Source organism: Micromys minutus, assembly GCF_963924665.1.
Source record: "Micromys minutus genome assembly, chromosome: X".
Lineage (NCBI taxonomy): Eukaryota > Metazoa > Chordata > Mammalia > Rodentia > Muridae > Micromys > Micromys minutus.
The window spans coordinates 114,352,155-114,369,388 of NC_137970.1; the positions used below are offsets into that span (position 1 = coordinate 114,352,155).

Sequence of the window (17,234 nt, forward strand, 5' to 3'; positions counted from 1 at the left end):
TAAGGACCAAGCATTCAAATACTTGAGCTTATAGGGAAGTTTTGCACACAAAATGTCATGGACCTACGTAAGAACAAAGAACTTATTTTAAGAAACTGTTACTTATGAAAGTAAGTGAGCAATAGTGGCTTGAGCTTTAACCTTTGCATGGGTCAATATGTCAAGAATATCTAGAGGCCTCCACAGGACCAAATAATAAAACCAGATGTGATAATGCATCCCTGATATTCTAGCACTAAATAGTCTTAGGCAAAAGGATCACTTATGAATTGGAGGCTGGTTGGGACTGTATATGAGTCCCATACCAACCTAGGTGACAGAACAACACCCTGTCTCAAGTGTAACAAAAACATATTTAAATAAATAAGAAAGAAACTATGAATTCAGAAGCCAAGGGGATCTAGTGGACTTAACACTATAATAAACAACATTTATCAAAGAGGGAAACCTTGCCAATTTGAGTGGTTGGCAACCAAAGCAGACCATATTACAATGGTTTCCCATGTTTTCTAGCAGTCTTATTTCATGACTTGTTTGTAAGAGGATACATGCATTTCATCCATACTTATATACGCCTTTGTCCTTGTAAAAATGAGACACATTTCCCTTTTCTATTGTATAAAAACATGTTCTTAAAACACTGACTCCAAACAATGTGCTCTAGGTTATGTGAGTTAAGTGAACTAATGATGTTCTTACATGATTCTATAGTGAGATAGAAGCTGGATACTTACAACATTCTACTCATATTGGATGTCTAAGACTTTTACAATAAATGTTACCTGCTCACACATATAGTGAATGTGGTACTTCATGGGGAAATCATAGGGGCAGTTAGAAGCAAGTATAATTTTACCTACATATTCTTTGGCAATTATATTTCCTTAGCACAATGTAGTTTCACATTTTACCTGAAATTTAGCTCCTACTAAAATAAATTATTACCAGAATCTCAAACTGTAGATGCAAAGTTTATCCATAATCTAGCATGGAGAGACACATACTGTCACTCACACCATGTTATATAGACTAAAATTTAACCCAGATTTAGAGGGACAGACTGGTTACAGGAAAGCGTGGATCTCTAGAAGCATAGCAAAACAGTTAAATTTCAAAGATCCACTTTTTGAACAGTACTTTATGAGTTCATGAAAAGGCCTGAAATTGATTCCCATCACTAGTCAAACTTACCTGGTCATAATTCTGTACATATTTCCCTAGACTATTTGGTTACAGACTGCATCTTGTCAGAAGTTTGGGTCAATGTCTCCTCACCTTCCTAAGGAACATGCACAGCCACTTTCAGTGAAGATATCAAATCTCTTCAAAAATTCTGAATATATTTTAAGGAACTTTTAAAGGTGACTTTTGAGAAGAAATATAATAATTGTCCGAGATTTTATCCATGAAACTCATTTGAAAGTAAATCCTAAGAAAGATGATAACACTTTCTGTTTAATTTGACTAAACATAGAAGACAGAATAAACCACCAAAAAAAAAAAAAAAAAAAAAAAAAAACCAATATCACATTTGCAAAGAATACAAGAAAGTACACATTTCAGTAAACTGACCTTTCCACCAGTGGGTTTATTCTCTACACTCTGTTAAATGATCTGCATTATATGCCACTAATTCTCCATAACCATCCAATGAGGTCATGATAAAGTGTACAGTAACGCAATTCTTGTTTTGCAGATACAAGCTGGGATGGATAGAAGTTAAATGATTGCCCCAGGATCAGCAGACATATTGTTGGTATCAGTGATATCTAAAGATTACTGTGGCTGATGTCATTTGAATCCAGTGAGCTTTTATTTTTGCCTGCTATGATTTCTTGTCCCTCATGGCAACTAGTATTTGTATGTATAAAGTAATCAAGTATTGGCTCCAATATAAAATATTACATCAAAATATTGAAGAGTCCTAAATATTAGGTGAAAACACATGCTCCCTTTAGTGATGTACCCCCCAACAATCCATGAGTAGAGATCTTTTCTTTTTTGAAATTACTTTCAATTTTTTACAGTCCAGCCATTGCCCTCCTCCTGGTCCCCCTCCCAAATATTTATTCCATTCCTCCTAATAGGTGTTTAAGAGGATTCTAAACATCCCCCACCAGGCCTCCCTACTTCCTGGGGCCTCAAGTCTCGCAAGGGTTAGACATGCATTCTTCTACTGGGGCCAGAACAGGCAGTCCTATGCTTTATATGTGTCAGTGGCCTAGGTCCAGCTCATGTATGCTGACTGGTTAATGACTAGTACCTGAGAGATCTCAGGGGTCGAGGTTAGTTGAGACTGCTAGTCTTCTTATGGGGAGATACTTTTCTTATGAATACATGTCTGATCATGGAAATGAATAGAAATCCCTCCCTCACAGAGACTTGAAGTGCCAGCGTTTGCACATACCTGGGGGGGGGGCCCTCCACCATCTGAGAGGAGAAGGGGCAGAGTGATAGGGAAGATCTGTGGGAGAGGATGTCTGGGAGGGGGCAGTGAGTGTAATGTAAGATGAATAGCTAAAAAAATGAAATTGAATTTAAAAAGAGAGAAGCACGACTACGTAAAAAACAAAAGAAGAAAAGCAAAATACTCAAATATCGTAATTTTTTAGTGAATAATAAAATCAAAAGTAATGTTTCTTTGTAATGAGGGCTTGTAAATATGTCTTGGAAGGCAGGCATCATACACAGTTATGGCCAAATAGTTTAAAATATGTATAAATAAATACTTAATAAATGAAAAAAATTACATGCCTGAGTCTTAATGACACCAGGGGTCCTTGAAAGGATAAATAAACTGCCTTGCTTATAGGTGTATCTCAAGACAGTTGGGTCTATAACTTCAATAATATTCTCAAAAACTAAAACTCTAAAAAGTTAAGAGTAATAAATTTATGAAAAGTGCAGAATACTGGAAACTGCCCAGACATCTCTTCACAAACACAGTAAGTAGCGACTTTCATGAGTTTACACCCTAATTTGGCATTAAGAATATATATCCATGAATGACAATAGATATGAAACAGTATAAATAAAATTGATTTTGATTTCGGCTCCTCCAAGGATATGTAAGACAGTTGAGCAAATGCTTTCCCCACTAATTGTTTTGGCCATAGAATCCTTTTCTCTGAATAAAATATTCTGTTGATGCCAAATTTGAAATGCAGACTAAAATGGGACTTCTTTCATGGACACCAAACAATTCATCCTCTAACTTCCAACTGTGAAGCCCTTAAGACTCTTCCAGATTGTATCTCTAGGGCTCCTTGAGGCACAGTTTAAAAACCAGTGTTGGAACTGTAAAGACGTCTCTCAAAACATGTATATTGTACTCGAGCTCCAAGGTAGTAGTTTCATACTGGTAATAAATGAGGATGAGAATTACAAAAAATAGAACAGATTCATCAGTACTCTGGACCAAAGACAACTTCACTTAGACACTGGGATGCATCAGTTGTGAGGCAGGAATCAGCCAAATCACTGAATAGATTAAGGTGGGTGCTCTGTTATGCCAATAGAGGCAAGAGGAAGCTCATATACATATACTGTGCCTACTGTTTCTTGCTCTGCTGGTGTCTCAGTGACAGAGCATCCACAATAACTGGCATGGATAGATGCTTCTTTATTCAGTTTTCTGCCACCTTCTTGTTGCAAGGTAATGACTTTACAGTCTGAGGTGGAAGATCACAAACATTTGAAAGGCAGGAAGCAGTACTACTTCAGTAGTCTTTCTCTTCTTTGAGTTTTGTGGTAGCAGGAAGACTTGGGCTCATCTGAAGGCTTTATATTTATTTATTTTTTTTATTTTAGAAGACCAGGTTCTGATGATACTCAAAAAAAATATGTGGAACACGCTCAGTGGCTAATTTATGTTTGTAAGCTTTCATTTTCTTCTCAGCTACATCGGGGAAACTTCCCAATTGCATTTGGATTATATCAAAGCAAAATTAAGGTTTCTGCTGGCTCTTACCTTATTAAATACATAAATTTTATTTGGAAATGTAAATTACATTTGATAGGTTTTTTTCTATATCTTATATAAGGATACTATATAACTAAGTAATGCTAATGAATGAAATAAAAATTATTATATTTAGTCAGAAACTTTGAGGAAAAAAGAGCTAGAAATTTACTCTTATTAATTTTGTCAAAGATAAAGCCCTGCTTGACATTTGAATTTAACATTCTTGGATTAGTCATATATGTATGTGAAAGAAAAATGTTACCAGTTTGCCATGAAGCTACCTATTATAAAGATGAGAAAGGTCAAAATCATCTGCTCGTTTGGCCAAAGTAACACTGTTAGGAAATAGATGAGAAAATTTTGATTCTAAGTTCAAAACTATTTCTAATATATAATAGATTGTTTCTGAAAGGAAAAAGGCAAAATCTCCTTGTGAAACATATGCAATGGGAATGCATGTCAACTTTTATGATATCTACCTCTGTGTTTTTGCATCTGTCTGACTTAAGTAATCTCCTGTCTTAACAAAGGGTTCCTGCACAGGTCAAAGCTCTAGAAACTCTTTTAAATTTTTGTAGTACGTAATGGTTTGGGAAATATTCAGGGTATCAACTAATAATAAATATTTTCCAGCACACAGCATGTCAAAACTGAAAATTAATTTGAGATGAGCTAATTTTTCTCTATTAGTGCGTGTCTCATTGTAATCTTTAATATATCGGCACAGAACATTAGAAGCAGAGAAAATGTGGTCTCCCTGTACAAAGTACATGCCCAAACTCCCTTTCTTCTCTCACTAAACAACCATATCTTCCCTTCTCCAAAAATAACATTTTCCTGCATTATATGTTCTAGTTGTATTTTGAATACTGAGAGGACACACATGGTAATAACTACAGTAAAATCCATTTGCTGAAACTGAGTCTGTGCCATGCACTGTACAAGTTGCTATAAATATAATGACACAGCTAATCCCATGCCCTACAGTTAACAGTTAACCAGGAGACAAATAAGCCTCAAGTAATCATTAGACAATAAGACAAGTTGCCCACTAGGAAATGTACCTGAAAACAGGGGGTGGGGATGGCGAGGGCTTTCTAAAAAGATAGTAGATTGAGGAGTATGTAGTTTCTACACCAACACATGAAACAAATAGGGGTGGCTAGGTCTGGAGAGAGAAAAGGAAGCCTGTAATCCTAATGGAAGAAGCACGCATAAAGGCACACAAGTAGAGCGATTGTAGTCTTGTAAATAGGAAAAGTAGGTTGTGATTAGAATTGTACATGGAGGTTAGAGGGATGGGAAGGAGTAAATGGCTCAAAGCCTAAAGCCATAAACAAGGACACAAACTTGAAAGAGTATAGAGCCTGTAGATGAAGTACCCTTAGTTGTCCAAGGGACCAGTAATTAAACTTACAAAGTTATTTTTATGTCAAACAAATGCAAAAGATCACAAAGAATGATACTCGCGATTGATGGAATTATAACACACTTGAAATTTGGGATGATTTGATAAGTCTACTGATTTTTGACCTTTGCTAAGGAAACAGAAATACAGTGCCATCACAAATGTGTTGTAGCCTCATGGGTAATAAAGCCCTAATTTTGCAAATCACTTTAGAAATCAAGTAAGAGTCCAGGTGCTGTCATACCCATGGCAGTCGATGGCTTCTCCATTCTCTGCTTGAAAGCTTAAAGGGGGCCCAGTAGGGTTAAAAATGTCAGTTCAGTCCATTTCTCCTGTTACTAAGATACATGAGATTGGGCTAACCATCATTGCTGGGGGGTTGGGGGAGACAGGAGGTGTATTACTTCTTGGAAGAGGTTTGCTATTAATTTAAATATCCTGTAGAGTCTCACAATCCTTTAGGTTTTTTTCTCAAATAAAATATCACCTACAAGTCTATGGCACAATATTCATGTTACATGAATATTTTATACATAGATATGTATATATAATATGTATATAAATTACATGTCATATAAAAATACATTACTTATCATATATATGTATAATCTATTCATGTCTATCCACTGAAAACCCTAAGTCTTTGGGGATACCCAAAATACTGGCTGGCAGTAAGCAATTTTGAGGTGAGAATTTCTGTCCTAAAACTGACAGTAGGCTCGAATTAACATTATGATGTGTTAAGCCCTTAAAAGTGTTGCCAGTGTCTAGAGACCTGTTAGCATACTCTGGTTCAAGGCATCCCTTTGCTCTGACTCTTCTCATATAATCACATCAATTTCTCTATTTTTCTTCTCCCACTCAACAAAGTTCTTGTAATTGTACTGTACCCATCCATATGATCAAATCTGATCTACTTTTCACAACTATAAAATTCTATTTCACAACATGAGAAAACATACATTCTTCAGGGATTAAGGCATATTCAGTTTTAAGGAGGCGTGAGCCCAGTGCAGTTATATGGTAGCACTGTACTGGATATTACTGATTCATCCCTCTTGATTACAACTTACTTGCTTCCCATGTGTTGCCCCCCAGAAGACCCATATCTGCAAGCTACATCATTATATATCCCTTATACTCTGGCTTCGTGTTGAGTTTGGCCAACAGGTAGGTAGAATGCTGCCAAGAAAAAAAAGCAAGGAAGATAATGGAGGGAGTGGCAAAGGGAGGGAGAGAGGGACAATGGGAGGGAGGGAGAGAAAAATATCCTGATTGCCAGCTTCCTAGGTGCTGAGTTCAGTTGCATTCCTGTGAGCAGGCTTGATCTATGCCATTGCTATTCATTCTGTAAGTACCTCTTTTCCCACAGTCATCAGGACAAGGGTTGGGAAGAACTTCCTGTTGCTTGTGTTAGGATATGTTCTAGTTTGTTGCCTATTATTATAATAAAGACCATAACCAAAACAATCAAGGGATGAAAGATATTATTTCACCTTAGAGGTTATAGTCCTTTACAGAGGATAAGTCAGGGCAGGCACCTAGTACAGGGACCCCTCCAGAGACCACAGAGGGATTCGGCATGCTGGCATGATCCTCACAGATTGTTCACACTGATTAATTAATTATACTTTCTGGGTCCATGTGCTCAGGAGTAGCACTACCCCTTTTGGGATAGCACCTCCCATATCAATCCTCAAGTAAATGCCTTAAAGATGTGCTTGCAGGGCAATTTTGTGGAGATGTTTTCTCAATGAAGATTTATCATTCTGACATATGTATATGCTTATCTCAAGTTAACAACAACAACAACAACAACAACAACAACAACAACAAAATCTATCCAGGACACACTTTCTATTCCTACCTTGTTGAGCTGTCTTCATGCCTAGCTCTAAACTCTTAGCAGATATTTTTTTTTTTTTACATGTAGACCCATCTTTAAGTTATCCTCCAATCAGTCTTTATTATGTACTACCCATTTTCTGGTGAGACTTCCTACAATTGAGAAAAATATTTAGAATAATTTTGGAAAGTATACCATGAAACTTATCCAGTCTCACTCCACTAATCTGTCTGGTTGAGAATGTCCATGGCTATGTTTTATGTCATGTAACATAATTAGAACATTGGGCTATTTCCACTTCAAGACTTTCCTAAGCTAGGCCTATGGCAGTTATAATCGCACTCATTGTGAGGCTGAGGCAAGAGGATTACAAGTTTGAGATCAAACTGTGGTTGACCATTTGAATGAGAAACAGTCCACTAGTTTTAGGGATCTGAACACTTGGTTTCTAATTGGTTGAGCTTTGGAAGGTGCATTTAAAGCCTTGAGAGAGAAAGTATATCACTTTCTCTGGCAGGATTTAGAGAGAATAGAGGTTTAGAGTATACAAGCTTATACACTTACATCTTCCTGTCTCTGATGTGTGATTGGCATTCATATTGTGATATCTCAGCTTCTAGTTCCTGCTTCAAAATCTGCTACTTGCTGCAATGACTCTGTCTCAACATAATGAAACCTCAAACCTAGATTCATAGGCCACTCTCTCTTCTTTAAAATGTTGTTGGTCATGGGGCTAACTACTAGATTAGGCTACAGAGTAAGTTCAAGGTGAGTCTGTCAAATGTAGAAATAACTTGTGTTCAAATGAAAGAAGGATCTGAAGAGATGGCTCCTCCAAACAATATGTGTTTAATTCCCAGCATCTACATAATGTTGTATCCATTTATATCTCCAGCTCCAGAAGATCTGACACCTCTAGCCTCCTAAGGCACCTACACTCATGTGAACGTATCCACATGTAGACAAAACACCTACACACAATTAACAATAATAAAAATTAATATTAAAAATACACAAGTAAATAGAAGACCAGGGATTGAGCACATAGTAGAATGCTTCCGTAGCAGATTCAATCTTCAGCACTGCAAAAAAAAAAAAAAAAAAAAAGACAAAGAAGGAAAGAAAGGAAACCTTTCTTTATGTTGTTCCCTTGATCTAAGTTATTTTCCACACTGTTCTTTATCTTAAGGATTGCACCGGACATCTCTAGACAGAAGTACTTGAGTGACTCTCTGATTTAAATTAGAATAAAATTTTCTATAATTGCACTGCTCCTTTCCCTTATGTCATTTTTCTTCATTTGTAATCATTTACCTTATTTGCTTTTCTACCCCCACAAGGGCAAGGGATCAATGTATCTTATTCTTCATTGTGATTCCCCTATTCTGAAGCTGTGTACAAGGCCTTAAATGTGTTTAATCCTGAACAGCAAACCTAACAGTGGAAGGACTGTGTTCTGCAGTATCATTAAATATTTAATCTCATTTAATCTTTATGAAAATCATGTGGATGAATAGATATTAAATTTTCCCTTATAAATCAGGAAGCCAATACTCAATGAAGGTAAGTAATTCACTGAAAGTTAATCAGTTAGAATCATGGAAGAGATATTTGTATCCAGGCATCCCTTGCTCTGTGACTCACACGAATAACAGCTAATGTTTATGGAGCACTCATTTGTTATGGGCTTGAGCAAAGTACTTTATCAGTTTTCTTTGACTGAATGCCCATGAAAACTCATCAGTTTGGCAACCATAGTGAAGCATAAAGGATTATGAGCTGATACAGCTTTATAGGAAACACACACACATAGGAAATAGAGAAGATTTAAATAAGGTCAGTTTCTTTCATTTCAAATCTTCCTTTGCTTCAAGTAGCTCTAAAGCCGCAATATGAGACACACCACAACCTAAAATAAGTTGAGATTTACAGAAAATAATTTGGCTTAGATCTTCTCAAAGAGATGAAATATGAAGTAATACATTTACTGGTGAGGAAAAACAGCACACTTTAATCAGCTGAAAAAGAAAGGCAAAAGTCATCCAAATGCTCAGGTCATCTGCCACCGGGAACAGCGGAGATCCAGGAAACCAGGTCTGGTGAGACTGTATTATGAGTAGCCTGAGCTCAAAGAAGTCTGGGCCAACCACAGGGAAAGTTTCAACTCAGAGGGGCCTTGCATGCAGAGCAAACTCTCAGGCCATCTGCAAGCAGGGAACAGCAGAGATCCAGGGACACAGGCAAGACAGGAACCAATCACTGACAACAAGACCACTTATAATTACATACAACAATATGGTAAAAGGAAAGCAAAAGAATATACCCAAGGGAAACCATGACAACCTGGCAATATGAGAATCCAAATCTCCCATTAAAGCAAACAGCAGAATGCCAAACACTCCAGAAAAAGAAGACTCAGACCCGAAATCATACCTCAAGATGATGATAGAGATCCTTAAATAAGAACAGGAGGAAAAGCATAAAGAAATAGAAGCTTTTAAAGAGGAAACAAGAAAAACACTCAAAGAAATCAAAGAACTAGAGGAAAACCGAACCAAAGAGATGAAGGAATTGAAGAAGGAATTAGAAATGGAAATGAAACAATAAAGAAAACACTAAAAGAGCCAACTCTGGAGGTAGAAAGCCTATAAAAAGAAATCAGTATTAACAGATGCAAGCATCTCCAACAGACTACAAGAGATGGAAGAGAGAATCTCAGGGAGCTAAGACAACATGGAAAACAGAAAACACAGTCAGAGAAGATGTAAAGGCGAAAAAGCTCCTAACCCAAAATGTTCAGGATATCCAGGACACAATGAGAAGACCAAACCTAAGGATAATAGGAATAGAAGAAGGTGAAGAATATCAACTAAGAGGCAGAATAAAGACCTTCAACAAAATTGTAGACGAAAAGTTTCCTATCCTTAAGAATGAGATGACATAAGCATAGAAGAAGACTACAGAACTCAAAATAGAGTGGACCAGAAAATAAATTTCTCCAGACACAAAATAGTCAAAAGGACAAGTGCCCAAAGCAAAGAAAGAATACTAAAAGCAGTAAGGGAAAAAAGTCATGTAACATATAAAGGCAGACCAATCAGAATCACACCCGACTTCTCAACAGAGACTATGAAAGCTAGAAGATCCTGGACAAATATCATGCAGACCCTAAGAGAACACAAGTGTCAGCCTAAGCTGCTATACCCAGCAAAACTCTCAATCACCATAGATGGATAGACCAAGATATTCCAGGACAAAACTAAATTTACACAGTATCTGACCACAAACCCAGCACTACAGCGAATTATAAGTGGAAAATCCAATACAAGGGAAGAAACTACATCCTAGTAAAAACAAGAAAATACCTAAGGAAGAAAACAAAGAGAAGAAAGACACAAAGGCATAATTCTACCTCTAAAATCAAAAATAGCAGGAAACAGCAATCACTATTCCTTAATATCTGTTAACATGAATGGACTCAATTCCCCAATAAAAAAGACATAGGCTATTAGACTGGTTACATAAACAGAATCCAGCATTTTGCTGCATAGAGGAAACTAATCTCAGAGACAAAGACAGACACTATCTCAGAATAAAGGTTGGGAAAAAAACTTCCAAGTAAACGGCCCCAAGAAACAAGCTGGAGTGGTCAATCTAATATCGAATAAAGTAGATTTCCAACCAAAAGTTATCAAAAAAAAAAAAAAAAAAAAAAAAGATAGGAAAGGACACATTTTACTCATTACAGGGAACAATTGTCAGTATAAACTCTCAATCCTTAACATATGTGCTCCAATCACAAGAGCACCCATATCCATAAAAGAAATACTACTAAAGCTCAAAAAATACATTGCATCCCACACAATAATAGTGGGAGACTTTAATACCCCACTCTCACCAATGGAAAGATCATGGAAACAGAAACTGAACCAGGATGCAGTGAAACTAGCAGAGGTTATGAACCAATTGGAATTTATAGACCTCTACAGAACATTTCATCCTAAAACAAAAGAGTATACCTTCTTCTCAGCACCTCATGGCATCTTCTCCACAACTGACCATATAATTGGTCACAGAAATAAGTCTCAGTAGAAATAAGAAGATTGAAATACTCCCATGAATCCTATCATATCACCATGGTCTAAGGCTGGTTTTTAATAACAACAAAGACAACAAAATGCACATATACACATGGAAACTAAACAATGCTAGATTAAATGATAGCATGGTCAAAGAATAAATAAAGAAAGAAATTAAGAATTTTCTAGAATTTAATGAAAATGAAAACACAACATACCAAAACCTATGGGATGCAATGAAAGTAGTACTGAGAGGAAAACTCATATCTCTGAGTGCTTCCAAAAATAAATCGGAAAGAGCATACACTAGGAATTGATAGCACAGTTGAAAGCTCTAGAACAAAAGGAAGCAGATACACCCAAAAGGAGTAGACAGCAAGAAATAATCAAGCTCAGAGCAGAAATTGACCAAATAGAAACAAAAAGAATCATTCAAAGAATCAAAAAAAAAAAAAAAAAAAAAAAAAAAGAGCTGGTTCTTTGAGAAAATTAACAAGACTGATAAACACTTAGCCAGACTAACTAGAGGGCAAAGGGAGAGTATTCAAATTAACAAAATTAGAAAAGAAAGTGGAGACATAACAACTGAAACTGAGGAAATTCAAGAAAGCATCAGATCCTACTACAAAGGCCTATACTCAACAAAGCTGGAAAATCTGGAGAAAATGGATGAATTCCTAGACAGATAACAGATCCTAAAGTTAAACCAGGACCAGGAAAACCATCTAAATAATCCCATAACACCTAAGAAATAGAAGCAGTCATCAAAAGCCACCCAACCAAAAAAAGCCCAGGTCCAGATGGGTTTAGTGCAGAATCCTATCGGACATTTATTGATGACCTAATAACAATATTCTCCAAAGTATTCCAAAAAATAGGATCCAATGGAACACTACCTAACTCATGTTTTGAGGTTACAATAACCCTTGTTCCTAAACCACACAAAGACCCTACAAGGAAAGAGAACATCAGACCAAACTCACTTGTGAGTATTGATGCAGAAATACGCACCAAAATCCTTGCAAACCTAATCAAAGAACACATCAAAATGATCATTTACCTTGATCAAGTAGGCTTCATCCCTGGGATGCAGGAACAGTTTACTATACGGAAATCCATCAATGTAACCTGCCATATAAAAAAACTCAAAGAAAAAAAGCCACATGGTCATTTGACTAGATGATGAGAAAGCATTTAACAAAATTCAACACCCCTTCATGCTAAAAGTCTTGGAAAGAACAGGAATCCAAGGCCCATGCCTAAATGTAATAAAAGCAATATACAGCAAACCAATACCCAAGACCAAATGTAACGGTGGGAAACTTGAAGCAATCCCACTAAAATCAGGGGCTAGACAAGGCTGCCCACTCTCTCCCTACCTATTCAACATAGTACTGGAAGTCCTGTCCAGAGAAATTAGACAGCAAAAGAAAATCAAATGGATACAAATTAGAAAGGAAGAAGTAAAAACATCACTGTTTGCAGAGGACATGATTGTGTACTTAAGTGACCCTCAAAATTCCACCAGAGAACTTCTCCAGCTGATAAACAAGTTCAGCAAAGTTACTGGATATAAAATTAACTCAAACAAATCAGTAGCCTTCCTCTACTCAAAGGACAAACATGTGGGGATAGATATTAGGGTAAAGATAACTTTCACAATAGTCACAAACAATATGAAACATCTTGGTATAACTCTAACTAAGCAAGTGAAGGACCTGTATAACAAGAACTTCAAATCTCTAAAGAAGGAAGTTGAGAAAGATCTCAGAAAAACGGAAAGATCTCCCATGCTCATAGATTGGAAGGATCAACATTGTAAAAATGGACATATTACCAAAAGTAATATACAGATTCATTGCAATCCCCATCATAATTCCAACCCAATTCTTCATAGAGTTGGAAAGAGCAATGTGCAATTTCATCTGGAATAGCGAAATCCATTCTCAACAACAAGAAAACATCTGAGGGAATCACCATCTTTGACCTAAAGCTATATTACAAGGCAATATTTTTAAAAACTGCATGCTACTGGTACAGAGATAGGCAGGTGAATCAATGGAATAGAATAGAAGATCCAGAAAGAAGCCCTTCCATATATGGTCACTTGATTTTTTACAATGGAGCCATAAGCACTCAATGGAAAAAGGACAGCCTATTCAACAAATGGTGTTGGTCCAACTGCACTCAGCATGTGGAAGAATGAAATTAGATCCTTTCTTATCTCCTTGTAAAAGTACAAGTGAATGTGGATCAAAGGTCTCAACATTAAACCAGGTACACTGAAACTATTAGATGAGAAATTGGAAAAAACCTTAGAACACATAGGCACAGGAGAATATTTCCTGAACCTAACACCAATGGCTTGTGCTCTGAGGTCAAATATGGACAACTGTGACTTAAGGAGACTGCAAAGCTTCTGTTAGGCTAAGGTCACTTTCAAGAAAACAAAATGGCAGCCAACAGATTTAGAAAAGTTCTTTACCAACTCCACATCTGATAGAGGCCTAATATCCAAGATATACAAAGAACTCAAGAAGCTAGACATGAGAGAATCAAACAACCCTATTAAAACATGGGGTACAGAGCTAAACCAAAAGTTCTCAATTGAGGAATATCAAATGGCAGAGAAGCATCCAAGGAAGTGCTAGACATCATTAGCCATCAGAGAAATGCAAATCAAAACAACCCTGAGATTCCACCTCACACCAGTAGAATGGCTAAGATCAAAAATTCAGATGACAGCAGATACTGGTGAAGATGTGGAGAAAGAGGAACACTTCTCCACTGTTGGTGGGGTTGGGAACTGAAATAACCACTCTGGAAATCAGTCTGGCAATTCCTCAGAAAATTGGACACAGTACTACCTGAAGACCCAGTTATTTCACTTCTGGGCATATACCCTAGAGACACTCTAACATACAACAAAGATACATGCACCACAATGTTCATAGCAGCTCTATTTATAATATCCAGAAGCTGGAAAGAACCCAGATGTCCTTCAGTAGATGAATGGATACAAAAATTGTGGTATATTTACACAATGGAGTACTACTCAGCCTTCAGATACACAGTGGAGTACTACTCAGCTATCAGAAACAATAACTTTATGAAATTCATAAGAAAATGGATGCATCTAGAGAATATCATCCTGAGTGAGGTAACCCAGTCACAAAAGAACAGACATAATATACAGTCAGTGATAATTGGATACTAACCCCAGAAAGCTCTGAACACTCCAGAAACAACTTACTGTTTACAGACTATATGAAGTTCAAGAAAAACAAAGACCAAAAAAGAAAAAAAAAAAAAAAGAAAAAGAATAGCCATTATGCTTAAATTTACACACTAATAAAACTTTGACTATTTCCAGGTTACATATTGTTTTACATGTACTTTATGCTCATTGTAACTAGTAAGATTTTAAGGCATACTATCAAACCTTTAAAAAAAATTAAGTACTCACAAAAATGCATTCATATACTTTTATGCAAAAATGTTTTTAAAATCTGTACATCTGTCTTTGTTTCTTAAAGTTTTTCAATTAAAAAAAAGAAATGCAAAATTCCAAGCCCTATTTTGCTTCTGTGTGTTCCTTAGGGAAAAAAAATTAACTGAGAAAGGCAGAACAGAAACTTGATAGGGTGGGTGACAAATGCCTGCAATCTAAGCACAGACTTGATATTCTTGAAGCAGAAGAATCTTGAGTTTGAAGACATGTAGCCAGAACTGGGTAGTCTGAACGGAGATAGTTGATACAAAAATTACAGAATGATTAAGCACTAGCACAGAAACCTGATAAAGTTTCTGAATACTCTGTGAATTTCATCTAGTCTAGGAATGAGTGTATAAAATTGTGCATGCCCTCAATACTCTTTCTTCATCATATAGCCTTGTAAGATGAGTGCTGTCATCTGTTCTCTTTTGTAGATGAGAAACTTGGTGTGCAGAGAAGTTCTATGGTTTGGCATCTTCTAAGGTGGAGTGTGGTCACATTGTAGCACAGTCACATGAGTGTAGTTACAGTATAGAAAAGCAGCTGGATATCATCTATACTTTTACAAGTCTATGAAGAGAACCACAAATTGAGGAAGTTATTGTACTGTAGCATAAGGAAGAAGTAAGAGAGAGAGAGAGAGAGAGCAGGGAAGATCCATGGCAATAGAAATAGCATTTATACGAGATTGAAAACATTAAAGGACACTTAAGAATCAACATACTTTGATTGGCAGGGCAGGGATAGGACAGGGATTTAGAGGTGCTTAAGAAAACAGAATTGTAGACAACCTTGTATGCTAACATAGCAAAGGGCTCTTTTTAATTTCCTATTATGTATAATGGAAATGTCAAATCCATTTTCTATGACAGCACATTTAGGTGAATAGGATAGTACTCTTGAGAGGATTAGCTAGGATTATAATATGCATAAAGAGGCACTGGTTCTTATTGAGTCATGCCACTCTATCTCTAGGTAATTTCATCATTGTGCAGACTTCAGAGAAAAATACTTAAACCATGAGGGTTCAGATATATGGCCTTATATGAGGACCATCAAAAAGGCAGTTGTCCAAAAACATAATTATGCAATGAATCCTTGTCTGGTTAGTGATTGTATAATTAGAATTTTTCTCAGAACCCTCTCCAATAAGCTAGGCTATTCATATTGGCACCTAAAATAGATTCTAGAATTTTTTTGCCCTACTATATATAATCATGCACTTAACTGGTATTTATTGAGCAATTATTGCATATTGAGCACTGTACCTGGTAGCATTTTAACTTGGCAATTCCACAAACACCTATATAGTTCCAGAAAGCTTCTCTAACTACTGAGGTAACATAGATTCTGTCTAATTGAAACTATAATTCTAACTCTCTTGAAGTAATCATAATGCCTATTTATAAATACATTGATCATGCCAAAATCATGTATGTAATAAAAATCTGGCATTTGAATATATCTGTGTAGAATGAGATAAAAAACACACTAAAATAATTTGTCCACCAAACCATATACTTTACTCAAAGAAAACAATACCTCATCTCTTAAGAAAAATTCAGGGGGTAGAGATGTGGTTCAAGAGTTAAAAGCATTGCTCATCCAGAGGAACTGACTAGGACTGATTTCGAGCACTCATGTGGCAGCTGACAACCAACTATAACTCTTGTTCCAGGAGATCTGAACTTCTGACTTCTGCAGACTCCAGGCATACATGATGCAGAGAAACATCAATAAATGCAGGCAAACATCAATAAATATAGAATGAAAACAAATACTTATTTTATCAGAAAGGGATGGAAGGTATCAGAGAAATGACTTAGTGATTAAGAACAATTTCTGTTCCCACAGAGTACCTGGGTTCAAATTTTTGCAGCCACATGGCAGCTCACAGCCCTCTGCAGCTGCTGCTCCATAGGAACTCCTTGGCCCAAGCATATACAAACCATCACATTCCACTCCCTGGCCACCATAGGCTTGTTCAGACATGAGTCTATGGGGGCCATACCTAAACATAGCATAATAAAAATACATTTAGTTCAACTTCCAAAGTCTCCACAGTCCGTAGCAGTCTCAACAAGGTTAAAATTCCAAAGTTCAAAGTCTCTTCTGATATGCATCCATTCACTTAACTGTCATATTTGTTTTAATATCTCCAACTTCTTTTTCATCTTTGTTGACAGCAACAAAGCCAGTACCACCTGGTGGCTCTTACACATTCCCAAGCACAGACAGCTTCAGTATGAGGTACAACCTTGGCTATCTCTGGAGCACAGCTTCCTTGTGCTCTCGGAAAACACTTTCCAGATTTCACCTCAGTGATGCTGGTCTCAATCACTGCTGATTGCTTAGCTCCAGCTAACCAGCATCAATTGTCCCAGTAGTCCCTTCTATTCTTGACTCTAAAGCCAGAGCCAAATGGTTGAAATAGCTGAGTT

General features: G+C 36.7%; 1 protein-coding gene across 1 annotated transcript in view; it reads right to left on the reverse strand.

Annotated features, from left to right (window-relative positions):
- FGF13 (fibroblast growth factor 13) overlaps positions 1-17,234 on the reverse strand; it is a gene marked incomplete at its 5' end in the record, with an annotated part of 514,647 nt that overhangs the window by 331,933 nt on the left and 165,480 nt on the right. The gene's annotated exons all lie outside the window — the stretch shown is intronic.